This window comes from Lissotriton helveticus, chromosome 4_1, assembly GCF_964261635.1.
Source record: "Lissotriton helveticus chromosome 4_1, aLisHel1.1, whole genome shotgun sequence".
In the NCBI taxonomy this organism is placed as follows: domain Eukaryota; kingdom Metazoa; phylum Chordata; class Amphibia; order Caudata; family Salamandridae; genus Lissotriton; species Lissotriton helveticus.
Genome location: NC_136063.1, coordinates 575,703,641 through 575,720,640, shown reverse-complemented (window position 1 = coordinate 575,720,640; position 17,000 = coordinate 575,703,641). Strand labels below are relative to the sequence as shown.

Below are 17,000 nucleotides of genomic sequence, written 5' to 3'. Positions count from 1 at the left end.
GTTTGTTTTGTTTTGCAACTGTTCCCCAGCTTGCTGCTCACTTTTGCACAACCTAATACCAGCATTAGGGAGCTCTCCAGTCTCCTCTGGAGACCTGCCAACAGTAATGATGGCGCGTGGGCTGTCTCAGATAGAATCATCAGGAGGGAGATGGCCATTAGACGAGTGGTATGCTACTGATTTTGATTGTCACTTTTCACACCTGAATCCCAGCTGGCAGATTTTCCAATCCTGTGCAAATCGCATTGTTGAAACTGCTGAACTGGGGTTTGAGATTGATCTACTTTCAACAGAAAGCCAAGTTTTTGCAGATTATTCTGGGTCAAAGAGTTGACTCATTTCTGGGCCATCTACTGCTTGCATGCGTACCAGAGGTAATCACCCACAGTGTCTACGTGGCATGAGCACTCAGGAAGAACATAGGATCTCTTCTAGAATCACATGTTTTTGCACTATTCTGCCATTTAGTGGATATATCTGGAAATATCCTGACTTGGTAAGGCAAAGACACAACACCATAAGACATCAACATACCTGAAATATTTAGGAAGATTCAATGCTGAAAAAGTGGTTGTCTTAGGAGTGAAAATCTTTGGAGCCAAAAGTGTCAGATTCAGCAACAAAAATAGTACCTTCACATTGAAAACGCCAACAATCAAAAAACGTAGAGACTCAACACAAGATCAAAGCCAAAAGATTCCAACGTGATAAAGAAACCTACATCATCTATCTTGGAATTCAGATTAGAGGAAGGCTACGGACAACAAGGCCTCAAAGACTGTCAATGACGAAAGTGTGCTCGACACCAAAAGATAAAAACATAGGCTCAAAACCGTAATGGAAAACAAGGAACTTACACCATTACAAAACCTGAAGCACAACTGGGTGAACAAGACCAAGAGATGCAGATTGAGAAGGAGGGGGATTTAGATAGACCTTCTATTCCAGAAACTGACATTTAGACACATGATCTTCAGCAACAGCTAGATGAGAATGACGTGCATGATACTTACCAGAAAGATACAATCAAGCCAGGCAGCACTTATGGCATTATATAGACAGAGAGTCCCTACAAGATGAAAAGACACGCCCGTCTAGAGCATCCCCATTAGCTGATATTTCCATCCAAAAAGCTGATATTAAAACAGCAGAGGACACACATTGTGTACAGTAAGAGGAAAAGAGGAGGCATCTAGCTTCTTTCTGGAAAGTGTGCAGCCTTTGCAGAAGAACATACTACCTCCCAAAGCTTCCTAGTGAACCTGTCTCTTGAAACATGGCTACATCCAAAGTGTCGAAGAAATACAAAACCTCTCCACAGAGCTAAAAAAAATAAAAATTAAGCCCCATGCAGATTCTGACTCTCTCATAGTTTGTACAGCCACTAACAAAGGCAGTAATACAGTCACTACATGGCTCCCGAGTAGCGACAACTCAAAAGAATATTGAAAACTGAAAAACTATCCTGTTAAAAGCGGGCCATTAACAATGGAAGGAAAAAGAGAATGCAATTGGGATCATATCATCTTAGCCTTACAAAGAGGTTAGGTCAAGACTTCTTTTATAATTTTTTTATCACAGAAACAGATTATACAGACATATGTTGCTAGTTAATAAAGAACATCTTCCAGAACCATTCTTCAACATGGCAAAAAATACTGTTGCAGAATGGAAGACCATATCTAATACCATCCTAAAGTTTTCGTTGAAAACAGCAGATACAGCCAGAATAAGTTGTGCGGTCATGATACTGTGTAGGCATGCCTGGTTACGAATCAAATCTCTAGATTTAAACAGAAAGTTCAAACAACTATACAATCCCTTTAATGGACTTATTTTTCTGGCAACAGTGTGAATGAATCATTTAAAAAGATTAAAAAGACAACACGCCCACCTCGAGCCAAGATGGCATTACAAACAAAGGAAGCCTTCTGAAGGACAGTGCATAACCCTAGAAGAGGAAATGGGAATGCCCAACTGCTCTTCAAGCAGACTCAAATGCAGTGAGCTCAATATCATATCACATCACAAGTGACCAGAGCTCACCAGCAATCCACTCGTTTTGAGAAAGAGCTAGACAAAGAAGTGAGTCCTCCAGAGGATGTCCACATAATGACTCTCTCTATGGTTTCTAGGACAGTCAACACCTGTCGGAGGCAGAATTCAAAGGTTTCCTCCTAAGATTAGCAGAAGTCATGACAGACAAATTGGTTGTTAAATATTGTCAAACACAGATACTGCATAGAACTGCAAGGAACACCACCACAATGCATGCCAGCGAGAAAATCTTACAACCACCTATTAAAAGCCATACTGGCAAAGAAACAACAGGAACACTTAGACATGATAACTATAAAAACATTACCCGCTTCTAAGAAGCACAGGAATGTATTCTGTATACTTCCTTGAGCAAAAATAAGACCTTAATCTTAGAGGATCTTGGTAATGTGTCATATAGCATTAACACGGTCGACTAAATATGTCTACCAAACTCTCCTGTGTACGTATTATACATATTTTAGTAAGGAAGAAAGCACAAGTGGGACAATCAGAGTTGAAACACATATTCAGCACTGTCCTTGAAAAAAACTATCAATCAAAAAACATTTAATCATGACAGGAAAGTAAAATGCATGAATGTGCAAGGGCGATTAGAGATCAGCAGCAGTGTGTTTTTATGACAGTCTGTTCTCCTGAAGGTTAAAGCATACAAAGAACACTTCCCAGAAAAGCCATAAATCAACATTTACAATGTAGTTGGATCAACAGTAACTATATCAAAGAACACACACATATCAATCCCAAGGTACACATCATGTTGCTTCTGCAGTCTAACAAAAGGACTATTCGATGCTGCATCACTAAAACCTAATAGGAACACAAATGAGGCAACTTAACTATCCAAAAAATGCCAATCCCTTGATGGGCAGTTAATCCATGCAATGGCAAACCACGAAAAAGCCAAGAACTCAATGGCTGGAACAAAACCTGCTCCCTCCGAAGTACTGATGACTTGAAGTCTTCCAGACCGCACACGCTATTTGCATTCACCTAAAAAAAGTCATACAACGTAATATCCTGCAAAGGTGATCTACCCCCATGGTGCCTTTGCCCTGAAATATACCTGCTAATGATAAGTGTTCCAGATTTGTCATCTTCTGAATCTGAATTTCCGCTTCTCTTTTGATATTTGATACTAAAACATGTTCGTCTGAACACATCAAGAGTCTTGTTCCTTAGAGTTGATCAGCAAATGTCGGCAGTCATTGGAAGGTGGCACGTAATTGCTCCATGTTAGAAAAATGGTCTGACTCTGATCCAGTGAACTCTGAGATATCACAGTATGGCTCATCTTTTTTTGGCTTTCATATGAACTTAACTTAATGGGAGTACCCACTGTCAGCTGTACTCCTGCACCCAGATATGTGTCATTATGCCACTAAGCCAGGGAGTTGTACAGATGGATCAAGTACTGGAAGGATGGGATCATGCTGCAGAAACGTGTATCTTAGATTGATAACAAACAGCAAACTGAGGTTTATGCTGTCATAACTGCTTGTAATGTCCAGTGCTGCTGTTCTGGTCATTTACTTTTATCCTGCAGAGTAATATAACATTGAAGCTTAAATTAAGACATTGGAGGAAAAAATGATCCAACAGAGATTGATTCAAATAGACTCCGATAATCTACCTGTTTTAAAATAGGGACAGCTATGACATGTTCTGCTCGCTAAGTAGGCATATGAACCGCTCAAACACTGCCTCCTCACAACTAGAGAAGGACACCTCCACTCTACGCCACTCCACACCACTCTACTCCACACCACTCTATGTCACTCTACTCTACCCCATGCCACTCTACACCATGCCACTCTGCGCCACTCTACTCTGTGCATCTCTATTCCATGCCACTCTACTCCACAACACTCTACACCACTCTACATCATTCTGTGCCACTCAACTCTCCTCCATGCTGATCAACTCCATCAATGGCACTCTATGGCACTATACACCACTTAACTCTATGCCTCTCTACTCCTCACCACTCTATTCTATACTCTATACAATTCCATTATGTGCCACTCTACTCTATGCCACATTACTCTGCGCTATGCCACTCGTTGTCACTTTACACTGATCAACTCTATGCCACTCCAGGCCACTCTAAATTCCTCCATTCTGCACCACTCCACACAGTGCCTCTGTTTACCATTGTATTCTATGCCACTCTTCTCCACTCTACTCTATTCCACTCTCCACCACTCCATTCCAGTCTACTCTGCCATTCCGTTCTATATCATTGCACTCCGTGACACTGCCCTCTACTCTATGCCACTCTACTGTATACCACTCCACTCTACTTAATGCCACTCTGCTCTACTCCACGCCACTCAATTGCACTCCACCTTACTCTATACATTTGTACCTACGTCACTCTACTCTACGCCTCTTTCTTCTATGCCACTTCACTTCACTCTATGCCACTTCACTCAATACTAATGTACTCTATGCCACTTAATTTTCACCACTCAACTATATGCCAGTGCTTAAATTGGCAAACATCATGGCTAGTCTTCTGACATCCAGCTCTAAACTGGCACTATATGGCCGGCCAAGACATGGATTGATCAGCAATTCCCACATGACGTATATTCCACCGAAGGGGTGGTCTGATGGGATTGATACTAGCTTTTTGTTTTCCAATAACTTCCAACAGCATTGGTTCGCATATGCAGCCTACTGTACCCTAGTCACTGATATAGTCACACACCACTATCTTGACCTGTTCTACTCTTTTGTGTGTTTTTCAGTGCTTAAATTGAGCCAGTGGTTTCCAGTGCCTAGCACAACACTTAATTATCAACACTGGCACTTTTCATGAGCACCAGTTAAGGATACATTCATTTATGATAGGCACAGGGAGTTTACGTGATTTGCCCAGAATAATAGCATGTTGAGAGACGCCAAAACTTAAACCTGATTCCTCAGCTGCGTAGTCAGCAGATTCCGCCATTACGCCACATCCTTCCCACACTTTCATGGTTCTGTTTTAGGTGGAGCTAACAGGACAAATGGGCGGGTGGCAACTGCCTCCTGGCGAGAGCCACAACACAAATCTTTTTTACAAATTAATCACTGCTCTATACCATAATACTCTATGCCACTTTATGCCATTCCATGCCATGCAATGCCAATCCACTCCACTGCTGTCTACCCACTCTATGCCACTCAACTTTATGTCACTTCACTCTATGCCGCGCCAGGCCACTCTACTCCACACAGTGCTACCCTATGCCACTCCACTCAATGCCACTCGATTTTACTGCACTCCATTGTACGCCACTCTTCTCTTTGTCACTCTACTCTATGCCACTCCACTGTACACCTCCCCATTTCACTCTGTCACTCTAAGCCACTCTTCTTCATGCCACAGTACTCTACCCCACTCTACTCAACTCTGCTCCATGCCACTTCACTACACTCTACACTACCCTACTGTTGCCACTTTCCCGTATGCCACTCCACTCTACTCTATGCCACTCCACCCTACACCACACTACCCAACAGCACTCTCTGCTTCGTCACTCGACTCTGACTCTATGCCACTCCACTCTACTCTACGCCACTCTACTCCACTCCACGCCACTTCACTCCACTGTACACCGCTGTACTCCACTCTCTTCTACACCACTCTCCTCTACACCACTCTACTCTACCCCACGCTGCTAAATTTAAGACATGCTGAACAGCAGCCATGCTTGTGTACAACATGGTTAAGAGACATTGGCAAAGCTAATAGCTCTCATATCAACGAGATTAATTGGGTTTGCCAATGCTTGTTGGTTTTGGCTCTCATAGTTCAGCTTATTATGTGTCCTATCTGCTACAGGAGGGGGTCATGTCGTGAAGTTCAGAGCCCAGTCAATAATGTTGTCAAAAAATATTAGTTAGTCTAGTCTGGTCTGTGATCAAGCTCTATTAGTGGATTCTGTGGATCTCCAATGAGGCAAAACTATGTGTTGTCAATAGCAGCTCTCATCTTAGGTGAGTCTAATAGCAGAGGAGCAAAGCTTCTCTCTTACCAGCAAAACACACTGAGTTTTCTGAATTTATACTGACTTTAGTTTATGCCCATCCTTTTGATAGATTGTGTCTATTTTTCTCAGCTTTGTGAGTGAGCACCATCAGATTATGCTGATGCAACAGTGGAGCCTTCACCTTGCTTTTGGTCTTGTCCTATACATTCATGGGTCACCTGGTGGTAGAGTTCTTCAATCTCTGCAGGAAACTGCCGCTAAAGCGGCAATAATGGGCTTGATAATATGCCCCCATGAATTCCCATAGAAGCCCATTTTCTGGTGTTAACCTGGGCTTCTATAGGAATTCACAAGGGCATATTATCAAGCCCATTATCGCCGCTTTAGTGGCAGTTTCTTGCCGATAAAAACGGCGATAATGTATCGCCCTTTCTTGATAATATGGCCCTGAGTCCCTGTGAGAGGCCAAGAGAGGCAGGTCTGGTGGTACATCCCATGTGTAATGGCAGCAGATGATGGATCAACATGGCACACAAGGCAGATTTAGTGTTTTACCTCCTGTAGATTCCAAGAAAGCTGGTGCAAATGTTCTGGAACCCCCAACTGCACCCAGGAATTGAGTATGTATTGCAGTGCTACTCTGTCCTGTACGCAACATGAAAACTCTTATGGCTGCTGACCACCTTAGGCTTAGAACATTTTAGGCTCCCAGTTGCAGTGAGGCTGGTGTGCTCAGTGGCTATTCTTGCAGAACATTTGTGTTAAAAATGTTATCTACTTTTCCTTCCCTATTCTGAGAAACTTGAGCTCCCAGTCAAGAAAACCTGGCAGTATGAGTGACTTATTTTTTCATATATTTTTTGTTGTTGTTTGCTCACTTGTCAGATGAAGAACTGAGTGATATCAGATGTGGGCTTCGGAGACTATATGTTATGATGCTCAGGGAGTCCTCATAGTCTCTTTTGAGCAGGGGTCATGAATACTCCACTGGAGCTTTCTACCAAATTGTGGCTAGTCCTGTACAGATGATCTATCAACAAGGTCTGTCCAGCTTGACCAGCGTGGTAGCCGATATAGTCTTGAAACACATAAGATGTATCCTCTATCAGAGGACACAGCAGAAGGAGCAAGGACAAAGAAAAGGGAAGGGTACTGTTTTGGAGGATCCCAAACCTAGAGGTCTCTTGACTCCACAAGAGAGTGTGGAAATAGAAGAAAGACCTGGCTTTCCCATCTTGTAGAGCATTGAGATTGCTAAACCTACATAAGGGTAGAACTATGATATCTGGAAAGATCGGGATGGCTCACCGATCGAGTTTGTGAATTCAGGACATCAGGGTGCTGATTATAGATGTGGCATTATAGCATGTTCTTCTACTACAGCATATCAGCACTATTTACTTAATATTCACAAATGATTCTTATAGATGCTAGCTAATCAATATAGTGCAAACTATAAGTTATATCTACGTAAATTAAATACTACTGTGATTGTGGAAAAATATTCTGCGTCATGTAGTGTACCTATTACCTCTTCATTCTACCTCCCTCTTTGGCCCTCTCCTTTTCTTTAATGGAGGCTCTAACCCCTGGCAACTTCTTCCAATTCACAAGCAAACACATTGTTTTAATTAGCCCATCTACAAGACGCTCTTTCAACAATTTCTCATATTTTGTTGCTGTCAACTGACTGTGCAGACTTCGCAGCAGAAGGCAATTAATTTTCTTTTACCCGAATTGTGCAACTCTAGACAGAGTCAGGTGGAGTTCAAAAGGGTAGGCTCTTCCCCAGGACCTCCTGATTATTGGTTGCATTTGTTGCTGTAATAGGGAAAGCCTTCTGCTGAGTGGAGAAAAGAGTTTTATCCATGTAATGACCCTTTTGATAATAAGACTCGTTCAATTGCAGCAGAGGTGGGTATTTCTTAATCTTGCTTCCAGACTTTATTGGCTGAAACTTTTACTGAGCTGACAGCCAGAGAAAAAGGCAGAAAGCAAGTTCTTTTGAGCTACCATACTTCTTTTCCCTCATCATGTGAATCTACTGGATATGAGGATGACTCTGAGGTTTAGGCGACTCCTTATCACAGAATAACGCTGGTGGACAAAAAGTATCTATCCTTAATTTTGGGTTTTACAATATCTAATCTGGAGATGCCTGTTGAAGAACCCTGTACACATTCAACTTTTTGTTTAAATAAGAGGCAATCTTTAAGGCTTCATCAGTTGTTACTGTTGCCAAGGACACTATCTTCTGTGAGTTGAATATGATGTAAACCTCTCAATAATGTACTTTGTAAAAGATTAAGATTTCCTGCAGTATCCAACTAGACCTATTTTTTGGTAATCTGGCTGCCTGTTCCACTGTTCCTTAAGATAATGCGTCTCCTGTGGATAAGTTAGTGAACGGGGTCCGTCGTAAGACTGATACATGTCTTAACCTTGCTATGAGAGCTTCTACTTGATTCTCATATGCCTCTCAATCTCTAGAGAATGATTTGTAATCTTTATCGCCTGAAATTTTTGCTGGCAAAGATTGTGAGGATCTTCTGACCACAACTAGATTACAAACACACTTCTTGCCAGATGTTTCTTTGATATTCTTGAAGTTTCAGGTCCCAAGAAGTCAAAGAAGCCCTGATGTCCCGTAAAAGTGCAACATATTGCCAGATATCTGCTCTATCGTCAAGGGCCCTTAAATACTGACTCTCCCACTGTCACCCCCAGAAGTGACCCAGCTATCCAGGCAGTGAGGTTGTAAGGGGATACTGTGTTGTGCAGTTTAGTGTTTATGTGAGCCAATTTCCCCTGTCCTGTCGACTCTCAAACCTAATTAACATTATTGAGAGTCGAATTACAGGAAAGGAAAACATTTCATTGCAATTACCCATCTCGGACCATGACAAAAGACTTGCACAAGCGTTCTTTCTAATTCTCAATTTTGTAGATTTATTCAGTTATCAACGTTATCATTATAGAAAGCAAACGTAAGTTAAATCAGGATTTAGCATAAAGCAAATCATTATAAATGTAATAGTACAATTTGCCTTTAAGAAATTTAAATAGTCACTGTGCTTTTGTCAAATAATCAATTTAATAACAACAAGCCCTAATGCAAAAGGACCATGTACATCCAACCCTGACATAGCAAATGCGTGTATAAAATGGTTTATCTAAACAACAAAAGCCGAATGACCTAACTTGTGAAGTGCTGCAGTATAAAATGTAAAAATGAATTCTGATTATAAATATCTTACTAGCCCTCAGCATCTCATAAGCAATGGAGAAAAATGCACAATGCTAATATAATCAATGAAAATGAAAGCATTTCTAATGTTCTGAACAATGAAAGTGCTCAATTTTCATAGCACAACATTATGATAAAGGCAGCACTAAAATGTTATTTGCACTGTAAACCTATCACATTATTAAGTTCCAAACAACACCCACTTGCACACGATTTGTTACACATAAGAAACCGTATATTGTATTGATCAAAAAACAAGAGAATACAATGGACTGCTTCTGCTCACTTATAGTATCAACATGGCCCATGGCCCATGGTGGATGTTTAGCTCTTCCAAGGTTTCAGATCGCTTATGTGTGACAGTTTCATAATTTCAGTGTACATTCAACGAATATGAGTGACACTTTCTCCTTCTTTTGCTTCGTCTTCCCTTCTTGTGCTCTGCCTCTCTCATCTCACCTCTCATCCTTGCCCCTCCTGTCTCTCTATCCTTTCAGGCACCTCTATGTCCTTTTTGTCTATGTTTCATTTTCCTTCGCACCTTTTCATCCCACTTTATCTCTTTCTTTGTTTTCCCCTCACCCCCACACTTTGAGTGAATCCTGTGCAGACATGGTCCTCCTTGAACTGCAAAAGGCTGTTTGTGTGGTGCTATCCATGGCCAGGCAACCTTCTGCAAATTCCTATCAGAGTGCAGGGGGCTGCACCTTTGTAAGTGTGAGTGTAAGGAAATTGTGGCACTTATACACACCTGGACGAAAATAGTGCTTTGGAAAGAGAGACCTCGTCCAACAACAGTCCATCCCCAGGCCACTTGACCCAGGCGACGCCAGAGAGTGGACAGAATACGAAGAGGAGAGGGAGCCTAAAATAAATGGAGGAATCAGCAGTATGATAAAACAAGTAGCAGCAAGGAAACTTTAACAGTGTCATACAAAAGAACAAAATGATGTTTACCTTCCTTCCATGTGTTAGACACAGAAAGGGCTCAAGAAAGTTTGGGACACAAAGCACGAATAAAAAATGTAAGTGCATAATTTGCTATGAGACTAGCAGGGTTGGGTTTGGCACATCCACTGCTGTGACTCAAGACTGATCCTAAACTTAAACAAATGATCAGTCGCTCGTGTTTCGCGCTCTTCAGTGCATGGCTGACTTCGGAATCTCAGTAGCCTGGCTGTCTTTGCTTCTTCTCCTGTCATAAATGGGCATTTGCCGATTTTTTTCTGGGGGCGGTGGGGGGGGGGGGGCGAGGAGGGGTAGTCCACAATGAAATCCAGTGATATCATGATCCTTGGGAGAGGAGCGGTAAGTAAAGGCTGTTGTAATAGAGTTGAGGAACAGTGAGATGCTTTTTCTTGTGCACATGCGGGGCATTGCTGGTTAAAGTGTTCAACTGTTTTAAGTGAGGCCACCCAAAGTGTTGACTGATGATATCCTGCATCTTCCTCAATCCTGGGTGTCAGCTGCAGGAGAATCATACCACTTTATCCCTTATTATTGGATCTCAGTGTAAGGAATCTACAGGGCTTCTTTTCAATAGAGTAACGGGCTCAACACCGTACTCAGATCTACGTTTTTCTCAGTCCATTAATATTTTACAGTAGCTATTTGTGCCTGTTTAACTTATTCCTGGATTGTGGCCAGTTCACTAGCTTACTTTTTTTGTAGCTGAAATGATGGTAAAGGGCAAATATGAAATTCTGGGTCTTCTGTCTGACGTGAGAAGGTATCATCTGCCTTGCCATGTCTCTTACTAGGTTGATAGGTGATTAACTAGCGAACCCAGAGAAGAAAAATGCCCATCGAGCATGCTTCTCATCAGCACATTTCTTGGAAGTAAGATACAGTGTTTATTGTGATCTGCCACTACAGTGATTCTATGATGTTCCTCGAAAATGATCTTAATGTGTTTTAAGTTGGTGAAATCCTCGTTTATAACCAGTAGTTCTCTATCACTGATGCTCAGAAAGCTCTGTTTTCAAGGTTTAACTCCAGATTTTATCTTCTTGTAACAGAGGGGGTAGATGCCCTGACATGTCGCTTGCCCGAGCTTCTTCTTGTTGCTTTCTCCTCCCTTTCCTGTAATTACCAGGTTGCGGCCTCATATTCTGAGACAGAAGGGGGAAATGCTTCTGGTGGTCCATCAGTGGCCTTGGACCCATAGGTTCCCACTCCTGCGCTGGATATCAACTAAGCAGGATTACATTCTGTTCATTTCCCCATCTCCTCTCTCCTCCCCTCCAGCTGATATATCTGCAGAGGATGTGAAACAGGCATTAGACATTAAGAGGAGGAGATTGAAAGGTTTGCTCTTGAAGAAGGAGTCGCTTGAACCATTAAAGGCTCTAGGAGATTGTCTACTAGGAAAGTATATAACCCCCATTCGGACAGCTTACACAGATGGTGTGAGAGTAAATAGACTTTACACTGGGAACGTGACCCTTCATCAATCTTATAATTCCTAAAGAATGTGTTTGCTTTGGGATTGTCTACTGCTATACTTGGAATTCAGTAGGCTGACATTGATGCCTTTAGGGAACCTGTGGGAAGTATGCAGTCTATTGAACCTCTACCCTGAAATCGTTCAAACCCCATGTTGTTACATACAGTGGAGGAAGACATATTTAGTTAGATTGTGGTCTCCTGAGGGCCATTGCCCCCGCTGCATTTCCTCTTCCAGTGCAAATTCTAACAGAGTTGTTTAATAGATCCCTCTGCACTGATGCTCCTGCTGTTAAAGAAACCTCTCAATATGGCAAACTATTGCCCAATCTCTTTACTCCTATTTCCAGCTAAAGTTTTTGACAGACAGATAAACTATCGGCTAACACTGAATCTGGTGGAGAACAATCTACTCGTTGTAGCTCAAACAGGGTTTGGGGCGACGGTCAGTCTTTTTTGTCAGATAGAACACAATTTATTCACCATACCCCATTCAAGACAGAGTCAGCATCTGTTACCTGTAGCATCCTCCATGGATTGTCTTTGAGCCCAGAGCTCTTTAATATTTACGCCGCCCTTTGGGCGGCCCTTGTAAGAGCTAAAGGCTTTTGGTATCCTATCCTATACAGATGATACACAATTAATTGCATCAGTTGTGGAAAATGCTGAAAGCATGTGACCTTGTGAATTGTCTGATGTTGGTTGCTACATGGGTGCAAGACCACTGTTTAAAACTGAACAGAGATAAGATGAAGATGATCCAGTTTGGTAATGCCAACTCTACCTGGAAGAACAACTGATGGCCAAGCACACTCGCCACCCTCACCACCCCCAAGAAAGCAGCAAAAAATCCCGAAATGATAACTAAGAACACTTAGTCCATGGAAGATCAGGTGACCATCATCTGGGGGACCTTTGATGTTTCCTGTACCTCCTACGCAGAATCTTTAGCTGACTTCTGATACAGACCAGTAAAACCATCGCCCAGGCTCTTATTTTAGTCACAGGGACTACAGGAATACACTGTTTATGGGAATAGTGAACTACTTGTTTTATTTGTTATCACACCTGCAAACCATCCGGAATACGGCTGCCCACATGATCTGCCATCTACCCAACAGATCCCGTTCGTTCCCAACGTTCCCAAAGTTCTTGCGCCGGCTACTTGCTTGCAAAAGCGCCATTTTCAAATTGTTTCTCCATGTCCATCAAACCCTTTATGCAGCAGAAACACATTACCTGTGCATTAGAATCTTTTTATAGACCACCCAGGGTCCTTAGTTCAGCCTGGTAGGCCTTTCTCTTCTTGCGTGGCATTTAGTGGGCCAGAATGGGTGTTGTTCCTTAACCCCTTCGACGCTCATGACGAGCTGGGCTCGTCATGAGGTAGCCTCCTCGCACGCTCATGACGAGCCCAGCTCGTCATGAATAAAGGGAATATACAATTCTCAGCACAGGAGGGGAATACCATAAGCATTCATGTGGTTAAGCCATCCTGCTGGCCTTTCACTGGAAGCCTTCCCTTTGAAAATGAGCCTAACTCCTAGCATCACACTGCGCAGGAAGCGGCTTAAAACTTGGCTCATTTAATCCTATTTTTCATTACTTTTATTTGTTTTCCTTTCTATAATACGTTTTTGAGCTGATAGGCTGTGCCAGGATAGCCCTTCGGGGATCTCTGGAAGCATTACAAGTCATATTAACATTAACATAACATAACGTAACGTAACATAAAGTAACATAACATAACATAATGCAACGTAACATAACATAACAACATATACTGGCGGTCACATTATTCTTTGTGTATTTGGTGTTATGGTATTTTTAAATTCCTGTAGCTATGTGGTGCTTGAAAACATCCTCAAGATGAGGATAGGGACGAGGGGGAAGGATGAGGAGGTATTGTCTAGATTAACTTTGATAATCCCATTACACTGAGTCCTGTCTCCTCTTCACAGGCCTTTCTCACCCTTCCTCCACTCGGAATGCAGCTTTGGTTGGGAGCTTGATATTGTACTGAAGTAATTGGGTGAAGGCTACCCTTTATATGGGCAAGGCTAAAAACAACTTTAAAACTTTTTTGCGTTTTCTGTGGAAGTGACTGCCAGGAGCAGGCCTCACTCAAAGATAAATCTTGGGTGAGATGGAAGGAATTAAAGTAATGGGATTACCCAAGGCAATCTAAATATTAATCTTACTTTTCCAGAACAATTTTTTTAATATCCCATTTTGCTCACTATTGTAGAATTCAAAGTCTTTTATGAAGAAGGACAAGGTGAATAGAGACAACTGAAACATACTGCTGGCCTTGCAGTGATCCTACACAGCTTGAGATAAAGTCTGTTGCGTATATTTTGTTGGACGAGATCCAATTTAAGGGGCCAGCTCTTCAAAATATGTCTTTCTGTCTCTTCGTCTATCTATCTATCTATCTATCTATCTATCTATCTATCTATCTATCTATCTATCTATCTATCTATCTATCTAGGATGTATGACGTTACAACGCATACTTTTACCACGCCTACCATTACCACGCAATTTTTACAACGCAGGATCCATTACAACGAAGTACCATTACCACGCATGTATTTACAACGCATATACCTTTACAACGCATACAATTACAACGTAAGTATTGGTAAGTATATAATATTTTTTAAAATTTAATTTATTTAAAATTAATATAATGTAATTTAATTTAATTTAATTAATTTAATTTAATTTAGTTTAATTTAATTTAATCAATTTAATTTAATTTAATTTAAATGTAATTATATTTAATTGTTACCCTGTACCCTTTTACCCAAAAACCCAAAACTGACCCTGAACCCTAAAAATACCCCTTTACCCAAAAACCCAAAACTGACCCTGAACCCTAAAAATACCCCTTTACCCAAAAACTCAAAACTGACCCTAAACCCTAAAAATACCCCTTTACCCAAAAACCCAAAACTAATCCTGAACCCTAAAAATACCCCTTTACCCAAAAACCCAAAACTGACCCTGAACCCTAAAAATACCCCTTTACCCAAAAACCCAAAACTGACCCTAAACCCTAAAAATACCCCTTTACCCAAAAACCCAAAACTAATCCTGAACCCTAAAAATACCCCTTTACCCAAAAACCCAAAACTGACCCTGAACCCTAAAAATACCCCTTTACCCAAAAACTGAAAACTGACCCTGAACCTTAAAAATACCCCTTTACCCAAAAACTGAAAACTGACCCTGAACCCTAAAAATACCCCTTTACCCAAAAACTGAAAACTGACCCTAAACCCTAAAAATACCCCTTTACCCAAAAACTAAAAACTGACCCTGAACCCTAAAAATACCCCTTTACCCAAAAACTGAAAACTGACCCTGAACTCTAAAAATACCCCTTTACCCAAAAACTGAAAACTGACCCTAAACCCTAAAAATACCCCTTTACCCAAAAACTGAAAACTGACCATGAACCCTAAAAATACCCCTTTACCCAAAAACCCAAAACTGAGCCTGAACCCTAAAAATACCCCTTTACCAAAAAACCCAAAACTGACCCTGAACCCTAAAAATACCCCTTTACCCAAAAACCCAAATAATATTTTTAATAAAATAATATACTTACCAATACTTACGTTGTAATGGTATGCGTTGTAAAAGTACCTGCGTTGTAAATACATGCGTGGTAATGGTATGCGTTGTAATGGATCCTGCGTTGTAAAAAATGCGTGGTAATGGTAGGTCGTTGTAAAAGTTGCGTTGTAAAGGTTGTATACCATCTATCTATCTATCTATCTATCTATCTATCTATCTATCTATCTATCTATCTATCTATCTTTTTGGATCTATGATGTTACAACGCGTTATTTTACAACGCAGACCGTTACATCGCAATTTTTACAACGCAGGATCCATTACAACGCATGGCATTACAACGCATGGCATTACATCGCAGATGCTATTACAACGCATGGCATTACATCGTAAGTATAGGTAAGTATACCTTTTTAAAAAAAATGTAATTATTTTAATTTAATTAAATTATTTTAATTAAAATACTTTTTAAAATAGTAATTATTTTTATTTAATAATTTTAAATCTATTTATTTAAATTAATTTTAATAAAAATTGTAATTAATTTTATTTAATTAATATAATTAAATTAATTTAATTTAAATATTTTTTTGATTGTAATTAAAATAAATTATTTAAAATAATGTATTTAATTTAATTATTTTAATTAAGAAATGTAATTAATATAATATAATTAATTTTATTTAACTTAAAAACACCCCTGTACCCCAAAACCCAAACCCTGCCCTGAAACCTAAAAACACCCCTGTACCCCAAAACCCAAACCCTGCCCTGAAACCTAAAAACACCCCTGTACCCCAAAACCCAAACCCTGCCCTGAAACCTAAAAACACCCCTGTACCCCAAAACCCAAACCCTACCCTGAAACCTAAAAACACCCCTGTACCCAAAACCCAAACCCTACCCTGAAACCTAAAAACACCCCTGTACCCCAAAACCCAAACCCTACCCTGAAACCTAAAAACACCCCTGTACCCCAAAAACCAAACCCTACCCTGAAACCTAAAAACACCCCTGTACCCCAAAACCCAAACCCTACCCTGAAACCTAAAAACACCCCTGTACCCCAAAACCCAAACCCTACCCTGAAACCTAAAAACACCCCTGTACCCCAAAAACCAAACCCTACCCTGAAACCTAAAAACACCCCTGTACCCCAAAACCCAAACCTGAAACCTAAAAACACCCCTGTACCCCAAAACCCAAACCCTGCCCTAAAACCTCAGTACACCAATACATATACTCCTATACTCATATTTATTTAAAAAATTACTTAAATTAATAAATTTAATTTATAATATTTAAAAACATAAATAAATATTTTTATTTATTTTTATTTATAATTAATATTAATTAAATCATTTATATAATATTAAATAAAATTAAAATAAATTATATACTTACCAATACTTACGATGTAATGGTATGCGTTGTAATAGCATCTGCGATGTAATGCCATGCGTTGTAATGCCATGCGTTGTAATGGATCCTGCTGTTAATAGCTGCGTTGTAATGGATCCTGCTGTTAATAGCTGCGTTGTAACAGCATTACGACGTAAAAGTTGCGTTGTAAGTGATACACACCATCTATCTATCTATCTATGTGAATTCAGCTACCCATATTGTCTGCATTTGTATCTCTGTCTCTCTTTCTCAGTCTCCCCTATTTTTGTCACAGTCTAGCTG

The 17,000-nt window shown here is 40.6% G+C and overlaps 1 protein-coding gene across 1 annotated transcript in view; it reads left to right on the top strand.

Moving 5' to 3' along the window:
- PREX2 (phosphatidylinositol-3,4,5-trisphosphate dependent Rac exchange factor 2) overlaps nt 1-17,000 on the top strand; it is a 1,276,790-nt gene that overhangs the window by 675,029 nt on the left and 584,761 nt on the right. The gene's annotated exons all lie outside the window — the stretch shown is intronic.